Source organism: Copadichromis virginalis, linkage group LG19 (genome assembly GCF_057382275.1).
Source record: "Copadichromis virginalis isolate Kocher_CV1m ecotype Utaka linkage group LG19, C_Virginalis_male_GT1.1, whole genome shotgun sequence".
NCBI lineage: Eukaryota > Metazoa > Chordata > Actinopteri > Cichliformes > Cichlidae > Copadichromis > Copadichromis virginalis.
The window spans coordinates 14,454,638-14,469,203 of record NC_140636.1 but is presented as its reverse complement, the minus strand read 5'-3'; the positions used below and the strand labels follow the sequence as shown (position 1 = coordinate 14,469,203).

At 39.5% G+C, this 14,566-nt stretch overlaps 1 protein-coding gene across 1 annotated transcript in view; it reads right to left on the bottom strand.

Moving 5' to 3' along the window:
* LOC146685773 (programmed cell death 1 ligand 1-like) overlaps positions 1-14,566 on the bottom strand; it is a 96,458-nt gene that overhangs the window by 56,565 nt on the left and 25,327 nt on the right. The gene's annotated exons all lie outside the window — the stretch shown is intronic.

Here is a 14,566-nt window from a genome sequence, read left to right as displayed (position 1 = left end):
GTGTGGTGTCTGTGGCATCGGTGCTCTCATCTCATGCGATGGAGTAAAAATCAAAAGCACAGCTTTATCAGACAGTTGCAGTTTAATGTTGGCTGACAAATCTTCAATGCGTCGCACAACTGTATTCCTGGACATGCTGACGTTGTTGAAGTCCTGCACTTTTTCTGGGCACATTATTTCGGTGACTTTAACTAGGCAGTGTTTTATGAGGTCTCCATCTGAAAAAGGCTTGCCATGTCTTGCGATGAGTTGGGCGACCTAATAGCTGGCTATTGGAGCTGTTTCCTGGACTTTTTGAGCACGAAAAAAATACTGTTCCTGACAATGCAGGAGAGGTCTCCTGCATGGCAAGGGTAGCTACCCTTTGCTTTAATTTCTGCTCTCGCTCAGCACCAGTGTAGGACGCATAGGCCTGATGTTTGGTTTCATAATGACGTCGTACAATATACTCTTTCATAATTGCCATAGTTTCAGTGCAGATCAAACAGACACACTTCCCCTTGAATTCTTTTTAGAAATATTCACTCTCCCACCATGTCTGAAATTTTCTGCACTCAATTTCTACCTTTCGCTTCGTTGGTTCTGCCATGTTTAGTAACCTTGGGGTAAATTTCTTCTGTGATTGTCCTTTTTGGTGGAGCAACTGCCTTGAGCAACAGTAGCTCCCCCTGTTGTTAAAACTAAGAAGTGCAATACACTCAAGCAAAATTGAAGTGCAGGCCATATTCTGTTCTATTTATAAAATTACTTGCGGGGCAATTAAAAATGGACAGCGGGCCAGGGTTTGAACACCCGTGACTTATGTGCACCCCTGGTTATGGATATTGTTATAGTTAGGGAAGAGTATCCCCATTTCTCTGTTTATTTACCGGTCTCTGTTGTTGTATAGGATGGTGCTATTGAACCATAACTACCATCTGTTGCACAGGTACTGGACAGCTATTTAATTTAACTTATTTTGGACGTTTTTCTGGAAGTTGCTACTTCTTTATGACAATATCCTCGGTAACTAGGTTGATAACAGAATTTTCTATTATCCTTTTCTGTTGTTGACAAACTCTGAGATTTATTGTTGTTCCAAACTCCCCCCAATCTGTTTGAGGTTAGCTAAGAGGTAACTATGTCTAGTGGCCAAATTGTGTTACTATATGTCTTTTCTCCCCCGTTTTCTCTCCAGTCTTACCAGCCTGTCAAAGTGCTTTTAACTTTCAGACTCGCTTTAACCATACATTCATACAGTGTTTTATTCTCTGTTACTATAAAATTTGGTATGTTTTTATGAGGAATACCTTACTTACTGTGCATTACTTGTACTGATATATTTTTATTAATTTGCAAGACATTTTGCAGAATTTCGACTATAAGTCACAGACTGTATGAACTCTGTTTTATTGCATCAGTAAGGATGTGAAATGTCCAAACTGTATCTATCAGTGACCTTTGACGTAGGAAGTAAGAGATACCAGTGCATTCTATTTTGTAGTTTTCCATTCCACAGATGGCCTAGTTTAAAACGTGAATACTTTACAGCTCATGCTAACATGCTCCCTAAACAATTCACTGTATTAATATTAAAGTATAATATAAATATCAAAGTCAAAATGTTTTTGTCACAGTCTGGTGGAGGCAGACTTTAGGGAGTGACGAAAAAGGACCCAAAATGCAGACACCAAAGAATGTGAGACTAAATTTGAATATTAGAAAGTGAGCCGTTCAATATAGCTGATAAAAAAGGTACAAAAACAAAAAGCACACTGGGGAGAAACTAACTACAACCAGTGTTGGGCAAGTTCCTTTGAAAAAGTAATTAATTATAGTTACTAGTTACTTCTTCGAAAAAGTAACTGAGTTAGTAACTGAGTTAAAAGATTCTAAAAGTAATTAATTACTCAAAAAGTAACTATTGCGTTACTTTAAAAAAATGTTTAACCCTCTGGGGTCCTGGGTATAATTTTCCATTTTAACCACTTTTGATTTTCCCTCTACATTTCATCTTTAAAAACTATTTACCTTTTTGTTTGTATCCCTTGTTTGGTAACATTGTTTTCAGCACAACCTCACGTGTCTGAATTTATAGTTACGTTTTCATTTTGACATACTGTATTAACACAATTGATCTAAAATCAGACAAAAAAAATAAATAAAAAACAAACAAAACCAGAGTAGAAAAAAGTTCACTGTAACAACTACAAACATTTTTATTGAATCATATTTCATAATTTTAAATGCAAATATAAGTTAAGTTTAAGATATATGCACAAGTTTTGCAAACAACAAAATGATTTGGTTCAAGGTTCTTTATTTGTCACATGCATAGTTATACAAGTATAACACACAGTGAAATGTAACCTGACACGCTCCTCGACATGTGCAAAAAGGGGGGGGGGGGGGGGGGTAGAATGTGAAGTACATTGGGTGAATGTGCAGTAGTAGCAGAAAGCAGGTGAACTTTTAAAATTTATTCCACTACAGATTACATGCTCCAAAATGTATTTTGTAACATATTCCCTTATATTACTCAGTGAGAGTAACGTACTCTGAATACTTTGGATTACTTTATATATTTTCATGCTTTTTACAACTACATGAATGTGCGATTACTGTGTGATTAGGTAAGGCTGCACTTTTTGCAGCGATCTCGCATAGAAAACTATTCCGTGCATATATAAAACAGGTCCGCGGCTCCGAACCGTAGTAAAGGGACCTCTGGCTAATACGTCGGGTTCGTGTCGGGCTCGTAGCCGAAAACTAGCTTTACTTTGTTGTCTGGGTCAACTTTGCTAGCGAGAGACAGAGAGAGGCGTTGAAAGACTGCTCCACCGGAACTTATTGTTTCAGGGGAAAACACGAACACGGTGTACAGTTGAGTCTTAATAGCTTACTTACAGCTGGGCTCATCAGGCACTCTTTTTGGCTGCAGTGGTTATTACTACATTTACATGCTTTCATCTCCTGTTTCTGCTCGGTGACAACTCTTTCGTCTCTCCTTTTTCTCCCTCCCTCGCTCACAGACACATAATGGGTATGGCAGTCCATTCTCCCTGCAGCACGGACTACACTGCCCACGAGGCTACATTCTTTAGGTTGTACTCATGCGATTGTTTTGCCCCATTAGCTCCAGGTGTTGTGCCAAAATGTGATCATCTGCCAGACAGTAATTGGTGTCCACGTGTGCAGTTGCTTAAAGTCCTAGCGCCAGATTACTTGCGTAGAAAGCTACTTCTGTGCAACTGATGTAAGATGCTGTAAGCTGAAGACAGCTTCAACCGTCTGTTTGTTGATAAATAGTAACACGACGGCACTGCATTTTCTTGTTAGTAACGGTAACGCCGTATCGCTGTAACGATAGGAATAGTAATTAGTTAGATTACTCGTTACTGAAAAAAGCAACACTGTAACGCCGTATTCCCATCACTGGTAACTGTTGATATAGAGCGTTATTAAATTTATTACTAATGCAACGGTTGATATGGCATATTGACTTCTGAGGAAATTTTGATGGCACTCACCATCAGAAAGGTTGCCGACCCCTGCAATAGATCCACACCTCCATGAAAGGTACCTCTCCAGCTCCCCTGCTTCTGGCTTTCCTGACCCCATGGACTAGAGGTGGGTTTTAATAATCGATTCATCGATTAAAATAAATTCTGGCTTGATAACGTGATATCGATTCATTAAAATCCTTAATCGATTTTTTTAATATAAATGTATTTTGCCCAAAATTCCAGAATCTTAGGTGAAACATCACAAAATTTCGACAACCACCAAACAGCTAAAACAGTAAATGAGAGCAGGTACACGGCTTCTGCACAAAGAGGTAAACACAAAGCGCAGACCGCAGATCAGAATAAGTGAGATGTCGCCTTGTTCACCCGACGGCAGGGACACGGTCGGGGCTGAAAACCTACAGCTCACTGATTCTGATGTTTTTGCGGGTCTGCGCTTTGTGTTTATGCCCTTTTTGCATTGATTCTAAAGCTGTTAGTTTGATCTCTCTCCAAATAATATTGACTGAACCAGCAGCAAAAGAAGATCCAAACTACAGGGAGTGCAGAATTATTAGGCAAGTTGTATTTTTGAGGAATAATTTTATTATTGAACAACAACCATGTTCTCAATGAACCCAAAAACTCATTAATATCAAAGCTGAATGTTTTTGGAAGTAGTTTTTAGTTTGTTTTTAGTTTTAGCTATTTTAGGGGGATATCTGTGTGTGCAGGTGACTATTACTGTGCATAATTATTAGGCAACTTAACAAAAAACAAATATATACCCATTTCAATTATTTATTTTTACCAGTGAAACCAATATAACATCTCCACATTCACAAATATACATTTCTGACATTCAAAAACAAAACAAAAACAAATCAGCGACCAATATAGCCACCTTTCTTTGCAAGGACACTCAAAAGCCTGCCATCCATGGATTCTGTCAGTGTTTTGATCTGTTCACCATCAACATTGCGTGCAGCAGCAACCACAGCCTCCCAGACACTGTTCAGAGAGGTGTACTGTTTTCCCTCCTTGTAAATCTCACATTTGATGATGGACCACAGGTTCTCAATGGGGTTCAGATCAGGTGAACAAGGTGGCCATGTCATTAGTTTTTCTTCTTTTATACCCTTTCTTGCCAGCCACGCTGTGGAGTACTTGGACGCGTGTGATGGAGCATTGTCCTGCATGAAAACCATGTTTTTCTTGAAGGATGCAGACTTCTTCCTGTACCACTGCTTGAAGAAGGTGTCTTCCAGAAACTGGCAGTAGGACTGGGAGTTGAGCTTGACTCCATCCTCAACCCGAAAAGGCCCCACAAGCTCATCTTTGATGATACCAGCCCAAACCAGTACTCCACCTCCACCTTGCTGGCGTCTGAGTCGGACTGGAGCTCTCTGCCCTTTACCAATCCAGCCACGGGCCCATCCATCTGGCCCATCAAGACTCACTCTCATTTCATCAGTCCATAAAACCTTAGAAAAATCAGTCTTGAGATATTTCTTGGCCCAGTCTTGACGTTTCAGCTTGTGTGTCTTGTTCAGTGGTGGTTGTCTTTCAGCCTTTCTTACCTTGGCCATGTCTCTGAGTATTGCACACCTTGTGCTTTTGGGCACTCCAGTGATGTTGCAGCTCTGAAATATGGCCAAACTGGTGGCAAGTGGCATCTTGGCAGCTGCACGCTTGACTTTTCTCAGTTCATGGGCAGTTATTTGGCGCCTTGGTTTTTCCACACACTTCTTGCGACCCTGTTGACTATTTTGAATGAAACGCTTGATTGTTCGATGATCACGCTTCAGAAGCTTTGCAATTTTGAGACTGCTGCATCCCTCTGCAAGATATCTCACTATTTTTGACTTTTCTGAGCCTGTCAAGTCCTTCTTTTGACCCATTTTGCCAAAGGAAAGGACGTTGCCTAATAATTATGCACACCTGATATAGGGTGTTGATGTCATTAGACCACACCCCTTCTCATTACAGAGATGCACATCACCTAATATGCTTAATTGGTAGTAGGCTTTCGAGCCTATACAGCTTGGAGTAAGACAACATGCATGAAGAGGATGATGTGGACAAAATACTCATTTGCCTAATAATTCTGCACTCCCTGTACGCTTCACATAAACATCGTCATGGACTCCCTCTTACTTTTGCTGCTTTGCTTCCACCACAATAAAATCACACTTCATGCACAGCTCTCTCTCTCTCTCTCTCTCTCACTCACTCACTCACTCACTCACTCACTCACTCAGTGTACTTCAAGAACAGTTTCCCGTCTATCCCCAAAATCTGTTTTCTGCATTATTCGCTTGCTTGTTACGCACAAGACTACCGTTATTTACAGCGCTGTCGGCCGATGTTTTTTTTTCCTTTTACTTATTCCGAAAAGAAAACATAATTTCTGCCGTTCAATAGGCTTTTGAACAAATTTAAACTTTTTAAAATTATACAAAATGCAAAACGCGTCTCTAATAAAACTTCAGAGGTAACGTTCATAAGTTGATTAATGGTTTTCTTTCATTTTTGATGTACTGCAGAATATTTTTATAAAATCCCAGGCCAGGAAAAATAACCTTCATGTTTTTCTGTGTTTTATCTTCAGCTATTTTGAAACAAAGGCATCTGCTATGATGTTTACACCTTTGATAAAGTCTGGAAAGTGTCAGCTTCCTTTTTATAGATACAAAAATATGTAAATGTACTGATCTGAATTATAATATTTCTGACTGTGTGAGGCAAAATTTCCCAGATTCAAATTGAATTGAATCGAATCGTTGATCGAATCGATTCTAGAAATCAGTGACGATACCCAGCCCTACCATGGGCCTAAAGAAGTCATCTTCGTCAGATAGGCTGCTGTTTGTGCTGGCCTTATCCAGCTCTGTGTCTAGGTGATGTCTGCTGAAGTTGAGATCTGTGGAAAGATATGGTTTTCAAAACAATCATGTCTGGGCATTATAGTGCTGTATAGACTGCCAAGCTGTTGTTCGCCGTGAAAATTTTAATCACACTGGACATGTTTTTTTATTGTACATGTTATCAGGTAGGAAAAATACTTTACATGTGACAGTCATATCCCACACAAACACTTTGCAATGAATTCCAGATTAAGTTCAAGAACACAAACACCTCAGTCCGTGTAGCTGCAAAAAGATGAAACGCGCCCCTTCAATGAAGATGGATGGATGATAATTGTTAAGTCTAATTGTTGAATGTTGTCATTGTGTTTCTTAAATTTGTAAGGTCTGAGTTCAATCTATAGGATCAAGACATTCCTTTGTCTCTGACCACCTCTCCAGCCACTCTGTACTGGGGGGGGGGGTTTATTGCAGATACATTCTATCTGAAGATCTGTTTCTTGTGTTGTAAGCTTCCTGCTTTTATGATCCTTTTGGTGAGCAGGAAGTCATGCATACAGAGAGACGCGCATTCTCACACACTCATTTGCGGCATGATCTATTATTAGTAGCATTACCCAATGTGTGAAATTAATTATTTTAAAAAAGTAACAAGTAGAATATTGCCAAATGTAGCAGAGTAAAAGTATAGTTTCTTCTTCACAAATGTACTCAAGTACAAGTAAAAAGTATGGTGCAATAAAGGTACTTTAAAAAGTACATGTTTTTCAAAAACTTACTCAAGTAAATTTAACGGAGTAAATGTACCTGTAATGGAGACCAGGGGTTCCATTACCTTGTTGGCATTGTTAGTGATTAATTGATGGATTGGGAATTTAAAATAGTATAATAAAGAAAAACACATTACTTCTTATGGATTCTTTATTAGGTTTATTTGACATAAAATTAAATTGACAGCTTGTAAAGGTGAAGAGACAGGGGGACTGGCCAGCCTACCTGTGTCAGAAAACAGCCAAAGTTAGAGCTGCTTACAGTTAATCATTTGTCAGTAACCTAAATATATGTGAAATGAGAATGTGTAAAAGTACTCACCTGTCTTGGTTGCTTCTTGCAGGATGTGGCGGAAAAGAGTGAAAGTAGCTCAATCACCTGCTTAAGAGCTCCTGGAGCAGACCAGTGAGGGAGTATGGTTAAAGAGGGTTTTAATTTAGATAGTAATGGGTGAAGCTTATGTTATTGGTTTGGTTATAGTACGTGTTGGAAATATGTATATGTTTGTTATGTGCTTTAATGTTATTGGATGTTTGTTTGTGTGGAGGGTTATGTTTTCATTTTGATTAGTTAACCCCCATACTTGGGCTAGTCCAGATGCTCGCCTGAAAAGGTAGAGTATAAAGGGAAGCCATTTTGTTTAGTTGTAGTTAGTGTTTTTGTGCTGTTAACATGTGCCTTCTTTAATAAAGTGTCAATCCATGGATGTATTTTACTCCAGTCTCGCGTCATATTATTGGAAGGAACCTATGACCGCCGGCCAAAACTGACAGTACCTCTGGTTGTGACATCGGTCTTTGCTGATGGAAGGTTTTCACTCAAAATGTCACAATACATGGCCCCATTCATTCTTTGTTTTACACGGATCAGTCATCCTGGTCCCTTTGCAGAAAAACAGCCCCAAAGCATAAGGATAAGGATAAGCTTTATTTGTCGGCTGCAGTTGCCTACAACTGAAATGACAGACCTAGTGGACCAAACATACAATACATACAATACACAACTTACATTGGGGAGACAGGTCAGGCTAGGCAGCAAAAAAGGGATAGACAGTGAGATATGTAACACATTCAGGAGGAAAAAAAAGAATTTCTGCTCATGCCGATGTAAACAATGGTCATGGTCGCTGCAACCTCATCGTGCCTCCGGCTGAGCCACGATGGGAGGTGGGAGGTAAGCATGGGAGGAGGCATTGAATCCGGGGAAGGGAGGGTGGTGAGTGCATATCAGTATCAGTCTGCATGTGTGCATGCGTGTTGGGATGTGTGTCCTGAGTTCAGCCTGAGAAAGTGTCCTTTCGTCTGTTAGGCAAAGATCAACAGTCCGCAGCCTTTGCAGGTGACCTTGAGGAATAGGGTCAGTTCGTTCTCGTTATCGCGTGTCTTGGAAGGATGTTGTTGTTGTTCTCCACAGCGTCAACATTCAAGCAGCTGGCGCTGTCGGGGGTGGGAGTATAGCTGCATAAGAGATGGGGGTAACTGGTTTAGGGTGAATGAACTGCATCAAGTTTTCTGTTGTTCTAATGTCCACCACTGGTCTCCAGGTGTATCTCTCTTTTAACCCTTTAGAGCCGGTAGGAGCAGACACGCTCCATTTTGCATAACTATTTTTAAATCCCGGTAGCACTGCAACCATGTGAGCTAGCGCAATAAATTTTTTTGCATATGAAACCGGAGGAGTTGTACTTACATCTTATGCCATCAGCCTGTCCTCGGTCACAGTTTCCTTCCACATAAAGCTTTGCAAAAACTGCATAAAAAGCGCTTGTAGCAACAAAAACATAATATTCCAGAAACAGGCTTTGCCGATCCGATCAGCTGTTTGTAACACTTCCTACGTCCATCAGCGCGAACTATCACATGAGCGCATGACCTGCCCGAAACCGGAAGTGACGTCATTTTGCGGAAATGTAGTGTTTTTTTACCATCAGGGCCTCATGAGCCTATACTGGTGTTTTTAAAAGTTATCTTTGACTTTATGACTTTCTGTGTCGTTTCTGGGATGCTTAGGACTCATATTGCACTGCTGGAAATAGTTTATTTTGATGCACATGCTGTTTTTTTTTTTTTTTGCAAATTTGCATTATAATATTTATTTTCGTTTTTCCTGCAGTATATGAAAATTGGCGTATTTCAAAAATAAAACTATGAAGACACTCAAAATTTCCTGTGGTGGGAAACTATTTTTGCAACTTTTTTGTATTTGCAGTTTTGAGGGATAAGCCTCTTAAATTTTTCTAACTAGAAATATATGTTAAAAAAACAAAAATGATTTAAAAATTTTTTGTAGTTTATTGCACTTTTTTGCAATGTATGTAATTACTATGCACTTAATGCAGACATATTATTAAAATTTGGGCTATAATGGTTGTATTGATGTATATCAACTTGAAATGCTCCCAAAAATGGCTCCACAGCATGTAAAAATATAATATAAGCTCTGGCGGACTTGGTTCTATGGTAGGTCTTAAAGGGTTAATAACATGAAATCTAAACTTAGAAAAAGGGTTAACAACTTGTGTAAAACCACAAACGGCTATTTCCTCCTTTTGTTTCCATGAAACTGACATGTGAACACAGAATTCTCATCACACTATTGATGATAGTGTGCATATAGTGTGACAAAGTGTGAGTCTGGTTTATATTTTGTGGTAAAATGTGTATTTCGTCTTCTTCTGGTGTTAAATACGAATGACCAAAAATAATGTGGGTGTTAGTCTGAAACAGGAAAGATGACCACAGAGCTTCTGAAAGCCGCTGACAGTTTCTATGAAAGGTTTTCATAGAGCTATCTGGGAAATGATAACTCTTCTTTTAACGTACATCCTGTGCACTAAGAGTATTTTTTATAACCTGTGGTGTCTGCAGTGACGTCCTCTGTGTGTTTTACTCTGCAGAGTGTGATCCAGATGCAGTCTACTCAGCAGTGAGAACTGAAGATATCTGTTATGGACAAATCACCATCAGATCAAACAGGCCCAGAGGTAAAACTGATCTTTATTCCCTAAGAAAGAAAATAAGTCTGCTGCCTGAAAGGTAACTGCTCTATTTTGAAAAATGAGCCAGGACACCACGAGGAACCTCAGGTTCAAAGAGGCAAATCGAAAGACTGGAAGTTACACCAGTGGTGTGAAAACTATGCACAACCTTTACTCTAGTAAAAGTTTCAATATCAGACTGTTATCGTCCTCCACCGTCCTCCGTCTGCACTATAGTCTTTGTCACTATTTCAATGATATGTCAGCATATCTAAATACTAGGGGTGCAACGATATTCGTATCGATATTGAACCGTTCGATACAGTGCTTTCGGTTCGGTACGCATATGTATCGAACAATACAAAATTTGTAGTTTATTTTATCAACTTTCCTTCTGACGATGCTGTCTGTGTTGAGCGCTCAGTGAATCTGCGTTCGACTACTCCGCCTAGGCTGCACTGTCGAGCGCAGATCCACTGAGCACTCCACACAGACAGCATAGTCAGAAGGAAGAGCGCAGGGCAAGCTAGCGAGACAGAAGTTAAGCTCTCCTTACAACATGGACCTCCCCCACCCTCATTCAGATCTGGCGTTTGGAATTATTTTGGTTTTCATGTGACGTATGACCCTGAAGGTAAGCGAATCATGGACTAAAGTAAAACAGTATGTTGGATGTGCCATGCAATGCTCAATTACATGGGTGGGAACTAGTGTGTTAGCGCAGTTAGCTCGTTAACGTGTTGGCCGTCTAGCCCCATGCACGGGGCGATCGGCGGTAGCTCGTTAACGGAGATTTGCCGTGTTGTGGCGTTAAGGTCATTTCAACGAGATTAACCTGAAAGCACTAGTGGGAACACAACGAATATGACTGCACATTTACGCCGACATCATCCTAGTGCAAAGACAAGTGGAAGCAGACAAAAACAAGCAAGCATGCTACTAACTTTAGCAGAGTCATTTAGACAGCTGTTAGCACATGATTCTCCTTATATGTTTAATATGCTGCTGAGAATATAGCCCAGAAGAAGCGGATAGTACAGCTTTTATTTTGGAAAGAGACGTTTCTCTGTAATAAACTCTCTTTTCCAAAGATGAGTGATTCCTCAATCAGATACAGGGCTCGCAATATCGCTAGCCCGACGTCCCGGGGCTAGCGATTTTTCCAGTCGGGCTATCAAAATCTATCTCTTCCCTGCCCGTCGGGCTATTGTAGGAAGGAAAAATATATGTCAATGCTTTTGCATTCTTTCAGAAATGTAGCTGGGTAATTATGTCATTGGCATCGGTGAGCCACTGTCAATATGTGACATATTGAAATCGCGTTTGAATTTGCTTTCACTTTGCAATCGTGCGAACTGTGTATAGAGAGCGACAGCACTGATCTGTGAGTGATGATAATTTGTGCACCAATTCCTCTGACATCGTCTTATTAATCGTTAGCTTACTATGCAAACATGACAAGTGAAATCTCCCGCAGCAAGCTTAAACATGTGAGAGGTTGATCGCGCAGAGCATCGCTGAGCTTATGTGAGTGTGTGTGTAAAAGCAACAGGATATATATTTTAGTTCTGCTGAGCCAAATAAGACAGGTCAGGGTGAAGAAGTGACAGCCAAAGAAAAGCTTACCACAAAACGGAAAAGTTATGACAAATCAGACTATAAGGCACAAAGAAAGTGCAGCTTTATGGTTTCATGGACAAAAGAATTTCTGTGGCTGCAATATGACGAGCTAAATAACCAGGGGTGCACATAAGTGGTCCGCAGGTGCGCATTCGCTGTCAAAATAAAAAACACGCACAAGGGTTAGGGTTAAATTTAAAAACTGTACTTTTGAGTTAAAATATATATTTATAATCTTAATAAATGACAAATTAAAAAGGCATGAACATTTTTTTTGTATCGAAAAAATATCGAACCGTGACACCAAAGTATCGAACCGAACCGTGAATTTTGTGTATCGTTGCACCCCTACTAAATACATGCTTAGTTGTCCAGGTAAGTAAATCCCAAATGGCTGTCAATGAAACCTATACTGTCAGTATAGGAACTGACAGAGATTAAGATTCCCAGATTAAGGAGCGGCAGTAAAACAGGTGAAAAACTGAGACTTTCTGGAGAAAAAATTGAAAAAGCTCTGTAAATTCTTTAATTCCTGTTTGGACTTTTTTTACTTCTGTACTACTCTTGGTACAGAGGTTTTTTTGTTTTGTTTTAAATGAGTGCCAACATCTGTTGTTCAGGAGAAGACTTTACTGATACCAACATTTAACAAGTGCCAGGACAAAAAACTATTATCCCTGAATAGGAACAAGATAAATCATCTTTGGATGAAAACTTTCTTAATAACAAACTAACATCTAACTTGGCAAATCCTTTTAAAGTGACTTTTTCATTGATGCTTGGATGTTAAACTTTGTGTTAAACACCTGGTAAAACAACCACAATGGCCATTTTTTTGAAGCTAAAAAAAGACTAGGTTTGAGACTATTTATATCGCTCTCGTGTGCCTCAGCCTTCCTAGGAACTGAAGGAGTCTGGAAAGAGCTGATGAAGATTGTGTATTATATGACCCCGAGTACAGGAAAGTCTGGAACTGACTCTCTGTTTAAAAAGTCTGAGTCTCTGATCCTACAGTTTGAGTATTGCCCAGTAAGCACTGTAGAGCTTGGATGGACCTGGGAAGGAAAGTACCCCAGCTCTAACTGCTTCTGCAAAAATAAATCTAATGCCTGTAGTACTATATCGCAAAAATGTTAAATATTATATAATGTTCCTTAAATTTAACTCATTTATTAAATAAATAAAAAACATTAGCTGCAACATTGGGATTATGATAATTGAAGTTGGACTGGGTGCATACCAGTGTTCCCTTTCACAACATTTATTCACTTGGTCAGAACAAACTTTAACTACTCTGACATATATCACTTTCACATATGATCAAGTAAAATGAGTCTACAATGTACTGAGACTGTCTTCCTTTACATGAACTACTTAACACTTCCTGCTGGATTTCTTTCACATTAAAAGGTCAGAATCAGAATCAGAATACTTTATTGATCCCTGGGGGAAATTATTTTTTGTTACAGTGCTCCATTTTAAACCAACATTAAGACAAGACAGACAATACACTAACTAAGAATAGTACATACATACATACATACATACATACATACATACATACATACATACATACATAAGTCACTCATAAATAAATAGTTGGAAAAGAAACATGTGTAGTTGTAGCAGTAAACATTGTGTTAAGTGGATGCGTTGTACAGGGAGATGGCCACAGGCAGGAAAGATTTCCTGTGTCGTTCAGTGGTGCTTTTCGGTAATCTCAGTCTCTCACTGAACGTGCTCCTGTGACTGACCAGCATGTCATGGAGTGGGTGGGAGGTGTTATCCAACATTGTCTTTATCTTGGACAGCATTCGCCTCTCCGACACCACCTTGAGGGTGTCCAGCTCCATCCCCACAACATTGCTGGCCTTAGGTCAGTTATGAAGGTTTGACTGCAAAGCCTTTAATGTGAAACTAATGAAGAACGCGCTGAGTTTCATTCATGTAACTTTGATATGATTCAGGTGTTGAGCAGCAACTGAGGCTTTTTTGTTCAAATAAATTGGTGCTTTCAAAATGTATAAGAACAACAGGAAGACAGGGAAGATTTGTTGAACTGGAAACTGTTTCCTGAGGAAAGTTCTATCCCAAAAATGACTTCTCCATTGTTTTCACTTTGACTGATCTCATATTGTTTGAACTATGTGTGTTTTTATTTTCAGAGTTTCTACCAGAGCCAAATGTTGTCTACTCATCATTGAAGTAATCCACCAGACCAAACACTCACATCCAGCTGCTGGTCCTCAACCCTGAGGACGTTCATTATAAAACAGATTTGTATACGTTCTCATTGTTCTTCTCACTAAATACACTCTTACAACCTCAGAGAGACCAAAAAGAGATTTTTATAAAAATATTGCAAATGTAAAAGTTAAAAGACTGAAACAAAAAAAACAAACAAAACAAAACAAAAAAAATATATATATATACAGTGGGGCAAAAAAGTATTTAGTCAGCCACCGATTGTGCAAGTTCCCCCACTTAAAATGATGACAGAGGTCAGTAATTTGCACCAGAGGTACACTTCAACTGTGAGAGACAGAATGTGAAAAAAAAATCCATGAATCCACATGGTAGGATTTGTAAAGAATTTATTCGTAAATTAGGGTGGAAAATAAGTATTTGGTCACCTCAAACAAGGAAAATCTCTGGCTCTCACAGACCTGTAACGTCTTCTGTAAGAAGCTTTTCTGTCCCCCACTCGTTACCTGTATGAATGGCACCTGTTTGAACTCATCATCTGTATAAAAGACACCTGTCCACAGCCTCAAACAGTCAGACTCCAAACTCCGCCATGGCCAAGACCAAAGAGCTTTCGAAGGACACCAGGAAAAGTATTGTAG